The 11,169-nt window shown below is 46.0% G+C and overlaps 1 long non-coding RNA gene across 1 annotated transcript; it reads right to left on the bottom strand.

Moving 5' to 3' along the window:
* Positions 1-234: 234 nt before the first annotated feature.
* Positions 235-2,968, bottom strand: LOC127314189 (uncharacterized). Its single transcript, XR_007859474.2, has 3 exons — positions 1,331-2,968; positions 949-997; positions 235-639 (listed from the first exon to the last, which is right to left on the bottom strand). It is a non-coding gene; the product is annotated as an uncharacterized lncRNA (long non-coding RNA).
* Positions 2,969-11,169: the final 8,201 nt, after the last annotated feature.

Here is an 11,169-nt window from a genome sequence, read left to right as displayed (position 1 = left end):
TCATTTGGTTGCTCCTCAACCAAAGGAACAAGCGAAAAGCTGGTAACACTTGATCCAAGTGGCAGCGACACAGGGTTGGTTAATTATACTTTTTTAAACTTTCAAACTACCTTGGTTACAGATAGTTACCAATGTGGCCACATTTACAACAAAATCTGACACTTCAGCCCTTGGCAATGAGCTCAACTAAAATCTGCAAGAGGAAGAATCAGGAAGGAAAAGGAAGTAGTTTCAGAATTATTCTTATATCGTAAGTAGTTTAACATGTCTTTAGGTAGTTTAACATGCATGTTCTCCAAATAATTATGTAATAAGTAGATCTTCGCCGAGCTCACTGCAAGATCACACTTCTGAAAAGAGGATTGTAATTTGATTTGTCTCTTCCAGAAAATATGGCTTTGTATCAATACGTGCAATGATGCATACTGGTCAGGTTGAAAATCAAGAAACAACTTACAAAAATAGATGTGCATACGAATCATGCAACAATACGAATTTGAAGAGATGACAAAGAACCTTCTCTCATGGATATGGATTATGTATTCATAGTTTTCATAGGCGATCGGCATCTTACTCGAGCACCTAGCAAAGATGTGTCCTTGTGAGCAACCCGGAAGTAGAACAAAGAAGATCGAGGACCTATAATAGTAACACCCTTTTAGTAAAATGGTTACTTAAAACTTTACATGGTCAACATTACAAAGAAGTATAAAAACTACTCTGGGATTATGCAGGTAAATTGTTTATTTGTGAATCTGGTGGAATCTAAAAAAAAAAAAAGCAAAGATGTGAATACATATATTTAACAGCTACTACAAAAGGAAAAATCTTACTCATCCTTAAAATATCATGTCCGAAATGTTTGATATGATAAAACAAAGAAAATCATTTATTTGTTGCGGATATCCAAAATATATATGTACTGGAAAGCTTTAAACTAAGGGGTACCTTGATAAAAATGTTGTTGCAGTCTTGCCGACGCCATCATATTCTTCGTCTGTTGAAATATATTCATTAGTGAGTGAATAATATATGGCACATGATTTGCCATGTTTTTCTAACGAAACATCAACACAATTCCTAGTGTATGTATATGCATGCAGCGATATGGAAAACCAGGGGCTCGCTGCATTATCATGGATTCATGGGTGGTGGTGGTGGTGGACGTGGTTCCGATTCAACGCCGGGACAGGGTACGTGGCACGTGCACGACCATTTCATGAGCGTTCGTTAGCTTGCTGCTACCTTTATCCCACTCAGGACTGTGTAGGAGATGCGTACATCATACAAGGAGATGCATCAAGCCAGCAAACCAGAGCCGCCACCCTACCGCAAGTGAAGATGTCGAAGTGGTTGAAAAAGACGGCCAACGGCCACGAGGCGAGGCCCTCGTCGCGCAGCTGTCGGACCTCTCCGCCTCGACGATGTAGGAGCTGCCACACGCAGCTCCCCTTCTTCTTCAACCTCTCTCTACTCTCTCACAAGAACACACCCAGGCTAACACACACACACATGTATCAAGGAAGAACACAGAAGCTTTGCCGCGAGACTCCCAACCACAAGTGCTACATTTTCCACTCTTTCTCATATACTTAACCAAACTGATTACAGTGCTTAAATAGGACACAATGCACGCACACATGCCAGGCACAACGGCCTGATCCTATACTCACTCGATCACTTCCCACTACCGAGTGCATGCACACAGACGTGAGGCACTACCAAGTCAATGCTGATCACTAGAAGCTAGCACATGTCAGAACTAACGACTACTACTTCTCTCTGAACGTCTACCACATGACTCGGCCAAACGCAATGCGCCTTGGATATAGCCAGCTAACTAACACTGGCACATCAGCTTGCATGTACCCATGTATGTACTTGCCGCAGCCTACGTGCTATCTTTGATCTAATACATGCATGAACTAAAATCAGACACTAACTAACAAGATTAGTTCCAACAATCACCTCTCTAATCTTGTTACTATTTATTCCTCTCTCGAAGCCCATTATCGACGGTGCCATCGGGGCAACACGGAGACGGCCGCCAATGTCATCTTGTCACGCCGATTGCCGTCGCCGTTGCTGGCCTCGACGAGAGACGCACCACCTACGCCTTCACCGCGAGCGTGTCGCCATGACACACTCGATGCCGCATGTTCGCCGCCGGTGCCGCACCTCGCCGGTGGCTCGCCTCCATGTTCGCCACCGGTGCCGCAACTCGCCGGTGACTCGCCTCCATGTTGCCGCCGATGACGCACCTTGTCGACGACTCGGACATGGACGATGAACTTCTCGCGGTAATGGCCTCCGCACCTTGGCCATCACCTCCTTGCCGCCGATGACGCAACTTACCGGGCAGCATACCTTCCTCCATCGCTCGTGACGCAGCTTGACGATGATGGAGACTCCAACCTCGATCGCACGAGGCTCTGATACCAAATGTAGGAGCTGCCACATGCAGCTCCCCTTCTTCTTCAACCTCTCTCTACTCTCTCACAAGAACACACCCAGGCTAACACACACACACATGTATCAAGGAAGAACACAGAAGCTTTGCCGCGAGACTCCCAACCACAAGTGCTACATTTTCCACTCTTTCTCATATACTTAACCAAACTGATTACAGTGCTTAAATAGGACACAATGCACGCACACATGCCAGGCACAACGGCCTGATCCTATACTCACTCGATCACTTCCCACTACCGAGTGCATGCACACAGACGTGAGGCACTACCAAGTCAATGCTGATCACTAGAAGCTAGCACATGTCAGAACTAACGACTACTACTTCTCTCTGAACGTCTACCACATGACTCGGCCAAACGCAATGCGCCTTGGATATAGCCAGCTAACTAACACTGACACATCAGCTTGCATGTACCCATGTATGTACTTGCCGCAGCCTACGTGCTATCTTTGATCTAATACATGCATGAACTAAAATCAGACACTAACTAACAAGATTAGTTCCAACAGACGATCACCTGCACGCACCCGGAATATGTCGTCGCCTCCACGAGCGACATATTTCGTCGGGCCGCAAGCGGTTGCGGCGGCGCTCCACCAGCCACGGGAACGCAACATGCTAGACGTACCCGTGCTGGAGTGCCAGCGACGGTGGGCACAGGCAGACCCGTGCATGCACCGAGACTTCTCCCTGCCTGGCGGCTGGCATCTCAACAAAACCAGGGTGGCGGTGTTGCCTGCACCAACGGACGGGCCTCGCTTGAGGAGGAGATGTGCCACCGCATCCAATGCTACCGTCAGCGTTGTGGTACGACCGCGCCTACCTGCACGTCGACTTCTGGCGTGGGAGCACGAGGCACGACGGGGATCAGGGAGGTGAGGGAATTTCAGCCCGGAGAGAGCTACGACGTCCTCACCACCGCGGCCAGCGAGGATAACAAGGAGGAGGAGGGTGACGAGGAACAGGACGACGCGCCTCCCGTTGTGGTGATGCAGGTGGCGCCCCTGCCTGACGACTATGGCAAGGAGGTGGCCATCGCCCGAGCCTTGGAGGAGGCGAAGTGGACGTGGTCGTCCGCATCACGGCGATGGTGGTGGACCACATTGCCTCGCTGACTCCGCCACCACCACTGCTACTGCACGCGTCGCCGCAGGCCGCGTGGGACAGTCAGATGGTGAAGCCTCCTCTGTAGTACACACCGCAGCCGACTCCGCCGTAGCACATGCCGCCTCCGTCGCAGTGCATGCCGCCAACTATTTGTGCATGGGCGCAGCAGGGGTCCTGGACGCATCCGCCGTTCGTCGACCTCACCACTGACGAAAAACATGGCGGAGCTGGTAACTAGGGCTTAATTGTTTTTTCTTACTTTTTCCTATGTGATTATGTTTGAATGAATGAAATATTTTTCAAAATTGTGCGCGCTGCATGTTTTTTACTTGAATTCAATTTGAATTGTTGTCTCCGACCAACGAGCCAAAATGACCAGCTACTAGTAGAAAACGGGGCATTAACACCGGTTCGTAAGGGGCTTTTGCACCGGTTGCCACGCAATCGGAGCTAAAGCCTCCCCCTTTAGCACCGGTTGTGTTGAGAACCGGTGCTAAAGGGGCACCACGTGGCGGCTGCCGAGCGCCCGGGTGGGAGGACCTTTAGCACCGGTTCACGAACCGATGCTAAAGGGTCTGCCGCGGCAGGAAAATGCCCCAAAACGCTGCCGCGGCAGAACCCGCTACTGGTGCCATTTTTTTATCCAATTTTTTTCTAATTATTTTTCACTCCCTTTTTTTCTTTTTTTTCTTCAGAATTTCTAGTATTTCAGTTACTTAACTTTCGAGTTCCTTCCCATCCCCGCTTTCAAGTGCTTCGCCCGCATGTTATTGATATTAGTATTATATCAATCCAATTAACATGTTGGTCACGATATCACACTTCTTTATTGTTTGAATTCCAAATAATTATTTTAATAAAAAAAGTAATGATGTAATAATAATCTTGAATAAATAAATAAACAATAAAAAAATTCTGCAAAACCTAAAACCTGAAAATTTGAAAATCTAAAAATTGGCTAACCTTTATGGTTAAGTAATAGTAATCTTTATGCAGGAAGAAATTATTAATTTAATTTTTTTAAAAGTAAAAAATACAAAATACTGAATTTCTAGCAAAAACTAAAATCTTTCTGCTTTCATATTTCTATTTAGAATTTTTAGAATCTAAAAATTGGCTAACTGGGTAAACTCGGGTGAATTCGGATGTAATTTTCTCCCACGATCATTTTGATATATTATACATTTTTTCTCGACATCGTATGCAGAAGTTAATGCAATTTTACTTTTTCTAAACTTTTTTTGCAAAAAAAGTCAAAATTCAAATTTGTTAATTTCCCCTAATAGTATGTTGCGTAACATACAGGAATCTCAAAAGATTTTTTTTAATTTTCTAGTATTTTTTCTTTTGTCTTTTACAAAGCTAAAAAAGGCGATTCACGGGGGGCTGAGTGGGATTCGTGGAGAGCAAAAAACCTTTAACACCGGTTCGCGCCACGAATCGGTGCTAAAGGGTAGACCTTTTACACCGGTTCGTGCCACGAACCGATGCTAAGAGCATCTCCACTCGTCCCCCCGACGAGGCCCCCGAGCGACGTTTTTTCCATCCGGACGGCGAAATTCGGCCCAGTCGCGCCCCCGGTTCCTCGTTTTCGTCCGGATTTGACCCTTCATCCATCCGGCGAGCCCACGCCATCCCCGGCCCCCCGGGGCGCGCTCGGGGCCGCCCGGCCAAGCAAAAACAACCCCCCACGCCCACGTGTCTTCTCTTTCGTCCGGATTCCCCGAGCCATCCTCTTTTTCCCCGAGAAACGCCGCTTGGGGAGCACACGACTGGGAAACTACTCCTCCCCACGCCAAATCTTCCTCCCATCCGGACGAAAAATTCGCCGGATTTGGACGTGGGGAGCGCCAACGAGTGGGGATGCTCTAAAGGTCACCCGGCCGCACGAATCGGTGCTAAAGCCTTGGGTAGCATAACCGGTGCTAAAACTCCAGACAGCTCCAAACATAATCCCTGTTTTCTACGCCCCGATCGAATGAATCGTGTCGCTGCGGGCATTGGCATAACATGCCGAACTGCTATCCACAACGTGATCCAGACGTACCAAATCAAATTGAATGGGTCGTTGTTTTAGATCACGCTACATCAGCCAGCAACAGAGCAAGCACACTGTCCGAACATATCTCCCCAGTCAACAGAGCTCTGCCTGCTACGCCATCAATAATGCGTGCGATGCTGCTTCTGCAATCTGCACTGCACTGCACTGGCAGCGAGGTGACAAGGGAACGAATCAACATCATTCAGTCCGTCAGTACTTTATGTCACGCACCACCACATAGTCGATGGACGTGCAGAGATTCAGAGAAACACATGGTGCGTGCCATGCCATCCATGTGATCACCAAGGACGGCCGACTCCATGCCAGCGCGCAGTCCGGCCGGATACGTACGTGCACGCCATTTTTCTTTCTCGTGTGTGTATCTTTTGATGCAAGAAGAAGACAAGCACGAATGATCATTTGTTCGCGACGAAATGGTGGATTCAACTCACCGTGGGCATGCATAAAACCCCGAACCCAAATTTACCGGACCTGGATTACCTGAAACCTGTAAAATCGTTTTAGTAAATCGGGTGGCACCTACAAAAGAAAACCTGATTTAAATTCGGAAAGTTTCGGTTTATGCTTGCAGGCCCGAACAGCCTGTGTAACCAGAACTAGGTATGAAACCCTACTAGTTCAAATGATTTTTTTGAATTTTTTATGCATTCGGAAACTTTCGGTTTATGTATTCATGCATACCAAATTTGAGTAACAATGCATACCAAAATGATTTTTTAGAGAAATACTAGTTCAAATTATTTAATTTTATATTAGCAGGCCAAAACTAAACCCCGTAGTTGGATTTTTTTGAACTTGATCTGTAGTACTGGGCAAAACCCTAGTCTAACCTATTTAATCATAGATTCATAGGTCTTTTTTTACTTTTTTTTATTATTACTAGACAACACATGTGTTTGCCCGTCCAGTGAAAGTCGGAGGAAGAGAGATCACACGGAAGGAGACGAAGGGAGAGCAGTCACGGGGCCGCTGTTATTTATGGTGTTTCCCCTTTTTCGAGTGATGTTGACTGTTGTGCATGGTTTGTCTGTGCGCAGGAGGTGCGAGCGAGCGAGCCCAAGAATGAGAGAGATATTTTTTTTGTGAGAGGGACAACCGAAGGATCCTGAAGGACCTAGATTTCCAATACGCATCAGTGCTCAGTTGACAACAGAACACAAAATAAACAGGAAATTACGTCAAAATCCCTAAGATTTATATGGTGGACCCCACCCAGAAAAAAATAATGAGCATGATGACTGAAACCAGTTTACCATCCATGAAAATACGACAATTCACAGAAGGATACGCCACCTGCGCTTGCAGTACGTCGCAGAAGATGAGGCCGGGGAGGCGAGGGCAGCCGGTGAGCGCGGCGGCGAGGGCGCATTGCAGGCGCGCGAGGATCTGGAAGAGCATGCCATCGGGGAGTGCGGTGATGCGGTCATCTCGTGCTACGCATCTAGACCATGAGCTCCATGTTGCGGCTGCGGTGGCGCCGAGCTCGTGCTACCGACTCGATCGTGATTCCATCGACAAGCAAAAAAGGAAAGGACTAAGTATACTTTTCCCCCTCAAATCTTAGGGATTGGATAGAAATTCCCCTAACCTTTTTTTTGGTCTGATTTTAACCGTGATCTCCGCAAAACCAGTTAAATACTCCCCTAAGCTAGTTTATTTGTGATTTTCAGTGGTTTTGGACAAATTTGAGTGGTTTCGGGCGAGCTTACGTGGCGTTGACGTGGCGCACCGTTACAGGGCGTTATGGTTTGGTTCGACCAGACCTGTTTTGACCCTGCCTCCCGAGATTGGCTCGACCGTGTCCCCCTGCCTCCCGAGAGTGGCTCGTCCTCGCCGCTCCGTCCTCGCCGCGTCTTCCTCGCCGCGTCGTCCTCGCCGCGCTCGCCATGGACCGGCCTCCACCGTTGCCGTGGACACGATGATCGGGCCGCCAAGCTTCCCCGTCGTCTCCTCCTTCTTCCCCGTGGTCTTCTTCTTCTCCCCGCAGAAAGCGCCTGTCTGAACAGAGCCCACTGTCGCCGTTGACGCCGTCCTTGTCATCGATTCTGACGAGATGTCGTCGGAGTCGAGGTGTCACACCTTGTTCGAAGAGCCGCCGGAATACGGTAACTCTTTTCCCTCTCCCTTTCCACCCCTCGTTGATTCGGGAAGACTGTGGTTTTATTTCCGCTCGTATGATGATCTGGGGTGAAAAAAGTTAGCTTTTTCCGTATAGATTCACTAATATGCACAAATATAGCAGTACTGTAGTTCGAAAATAAGTTTTCGACACAATTGGAACCAATTTGAAAGTGTCCTGTTCCTTTGTATTTTCGACAGTGCAAGTGCAAGTTAACTGTTACTAGTGTAGTTTCAGTTAAATGTTAGATAATTTAGATTTGTGCGCTGTTTGTATTGCACGTGAGAATTCTGAATTTTTTACACTGGAGATTGACCATAATGGACTATTTTGTGGGCTGGCAGAAGATCTGTGTTACATGTGGGGTTCAGTGAACTTCTTTGATGATTGCAGCTGTGATACTATTTCCATTATGTGCATTCAAGAAATGCTGGATCGGCTAGGACATTCTATGGATGAGAAGCTCCACGTGTACTGGTCAAAGCCCGTGATTGATATTTTGGATGGAGGGTTGCAGTGCATTGAATCAGACAGTGTCATTGTTGACATGATTCAAGCTGCTAGGGTGGAGAAGAGTCTGTCCATAATGGTTGATCACTCAAACTTTCTGAAGACATTGAGGAGGATGTGGTAGCCAAGGGAGCAAGCAAAAAACCAGAACCAGCTATTGATTTTTGTGTGAGGTATCACATTCTGGGTGAGTTCATTAGGGAGAATGATGGGCCTTCTTATGTTGGTGGGACAGAGTATGAAGTGAAGATCGACATGAAGAGCCTATGCTACAAAGAGTTGTATGAGTTTGCTAGGGATCTGTACTACATGGAAAGGGACAAAATCAATGCCAGTTTGGAACTGAAGCTACATTGGCTTGTGCCAGGCAAGAACCTTACAAATGGCCTAATGTATGTTGGTGATGATGGTTCAGTAAATGCAATATGCAGAGGCATTGCCATAGGTGAAATGTGGGCCATTTTCACAGAAGAAGTTGTGCCTGCTGTACATGGAGAGGATATTGTTGTTGAAAATGAAGTTGTGCCTGCTCAAGAAGGAGATGTATTTGCAATTCCTATAGATGAGGCTTATTCAAGGCAACCACTAGCAAGTAAGTTGCAGGTGGAGCCTGATGGTTCTGAGATAGTTGAAGCTCTTCTGGCAGATGCTAGAAGACCAAAGAAACTAAAAGTGAGGAGGAGGAGTACTGTCCATGAAGGAGAAGAAGATGGTCCTGCGCAACTACAATCCATCTCTGAAGACATGTTGTTGTGCAAGGAAAAATTTGAAGATGCAGCAGTAGAAGAGTTGAATCAAGCAGACGCCCCACCTATCTAGAAGTCAGATGATGAGGACAATGAATATGAGCCAATTCCAGAGGATAGCTCAGATGACTCTGAGGCAGAGCAACTCAGAAAACTTGCAAGAGAGATAAGAAAGAATGAGAGGAACAAGAAGCTTGGTAAAGGCACACAATATATATCAAGGATAATAATATTGTCACAACTTTATCTGATGAAGAAAAACTTGACACTGAATCAGAGACAGAGTATTTTGACAGTGATGACGACTATTCTTATTCAGAAAATAGTGATGGAGAAGGAGGCTTGGTGGTGACAAGAAGGAAGAGCATTTGGCCAAGGTACAGGAAAGAGTTAAACGAGAAATTTGTGCTAGGAATGGTGTTCAGAAGTAGAGAACATATGAAGAAGGCAGTCATTAGATATGGAATTAAAGAGAGGCATCATCTAGCATTTAGAAAGGATGAGTATGACAAGGTCAGAGCTTATTGTACTTAGAAAGGCTGCTTCTTCAAAGGTGCTTGCTTTGGAAAAATGTTGTGTGCTTTAGGCAGGGATGCAAATAATCAAATGTATCCTCTTGCGTGGGCAGTGGTAGAGAAGGAAAACTATGACTCGTGGTTCTGGTTTCTTGCCTTACTTAACAAGGACCTCAAGACTGCAAATCAAGGAGGAGGATATGTGATCATATCTGATCAACAAAAGGTGATTATTATTACTCACTTCTTACTAGCTTGCCTTATTATTTTTACTAGTATGTCTTACATTTTGGAACAAAGTTGCTATTTATTCCTTGCTTGTTATCTTGCCATTTATACATTCTATTGCTTGCTTTTACCACGGGGATTAATAAATACAATTGAGGACATAATACCCAATGCAGAGCACAGAATGTGTGCAAGGCACATTTACTCAAACTGGAAGAAGATGCACCCTAACCATGACCTTCAGAAATTGTTTTGGAGGTGTGCCAAGTCACCCAACAAGGTGCTATTCAAGTACAATAGAGCAAAGCTGGCTACCTTCAAAGTAGATGGTGCAGCCGACATGATGAGGATAGATCCTCAACACTGGAGCAGGGCCTTCATTAAAGTTGGAAACAATTGTGACTCTGTTGACAACAATATGTGTGAGTGCTTCAACAACTATATCATAGAGTCAAGGTACTTGCCTGTGGTGTCAATGCTAGAGTGGATTAGGAGAAAGATAATGGTCAGAATACAACAGAACAGAGCCAAGCCTGTCAAATGGAATGGAACAATTTTCCCAAATATTTTCAAGAACCTCAAGCAAAACATTACCAGATCAACAAATTGTATTGTGCTCTGGAATGGCAAAGAAGGGTTTAAAGTGGAGGAGCATGGAAAGTATAGGTTCATTGTCAACCTAGAGAGAAGGACTTGCACTTGCAGATATTTCCAGCTGGCTAGCCTGCCATGTTGTCATGATGTAAGTGCAATATACACGAGCTCCAAGCAGCTAGATGATTACGTTGCTGACTGCTACTCAATAGGAGTCTACAATAGAATCTATAACCACTGCTTGGAGCCAATGGAAGGACAAGAAAGCTGTCCAACTGCAGCACAACCTAGACCAAAACCACCTGGGTACATAAAGCTTCCTGGAAGACCCAAGACAGAGAAGAAAAGAGAAGACTGGGAGGCACCAAAAGGAACAAAGCTAAGCAGAGCAGGGGTCATGATAACCTGCAGTAACTCTCAGAGAAAGGGTCACAACAGAGGTAGCTGCACCAACAATCCAGTTGCCAAGCATCATGGCAATGCACATGTTGTCAAAGCAAGAACAAAGAAGGTGAAGGAGCAGAAGAAGGCAACTGAGGCAGAAAGTTCAAACAGAGCTAAGGTAAGCCTGGATTGTCTTTTTTTATTACTATCTTGTATTTACTATATGCATCTTGTATTTACTAGCTACAAGCAAGTGAGGAAGAAAAAGCAAGGGAGAGGAAGGGCAAAAGTGCTGCTGCCCAGGAAGATCCAGTTGCAAGGGCACTAGGCAGGAAACAAACTGCCTTGAAGATTCCAGGTAGAAGCTCACAACCAAGCTCTCAACCTGATTCACACAAGAGCACTAATTCTCAATTGGGGAACATCCCGAT

This window comes from Lolium perenne, chromosome 7 (genome assembly GCF_019359855.2).
Source record: "Lolium perenne isolate Kyuss_39 chromosome 7, Kyuss_2.0, whole genome shotgun sequence".
NCBI lineage: Eukaryota > Viridiplantae > Streptophyta > Magnoliopsida > Poales > Poaceae > Lolium > Lolium perenne.
Note: the sequence above shows the minus strand (reverse complement) of the source record. Positions and strands in the feature narration are given on the sequence as shown.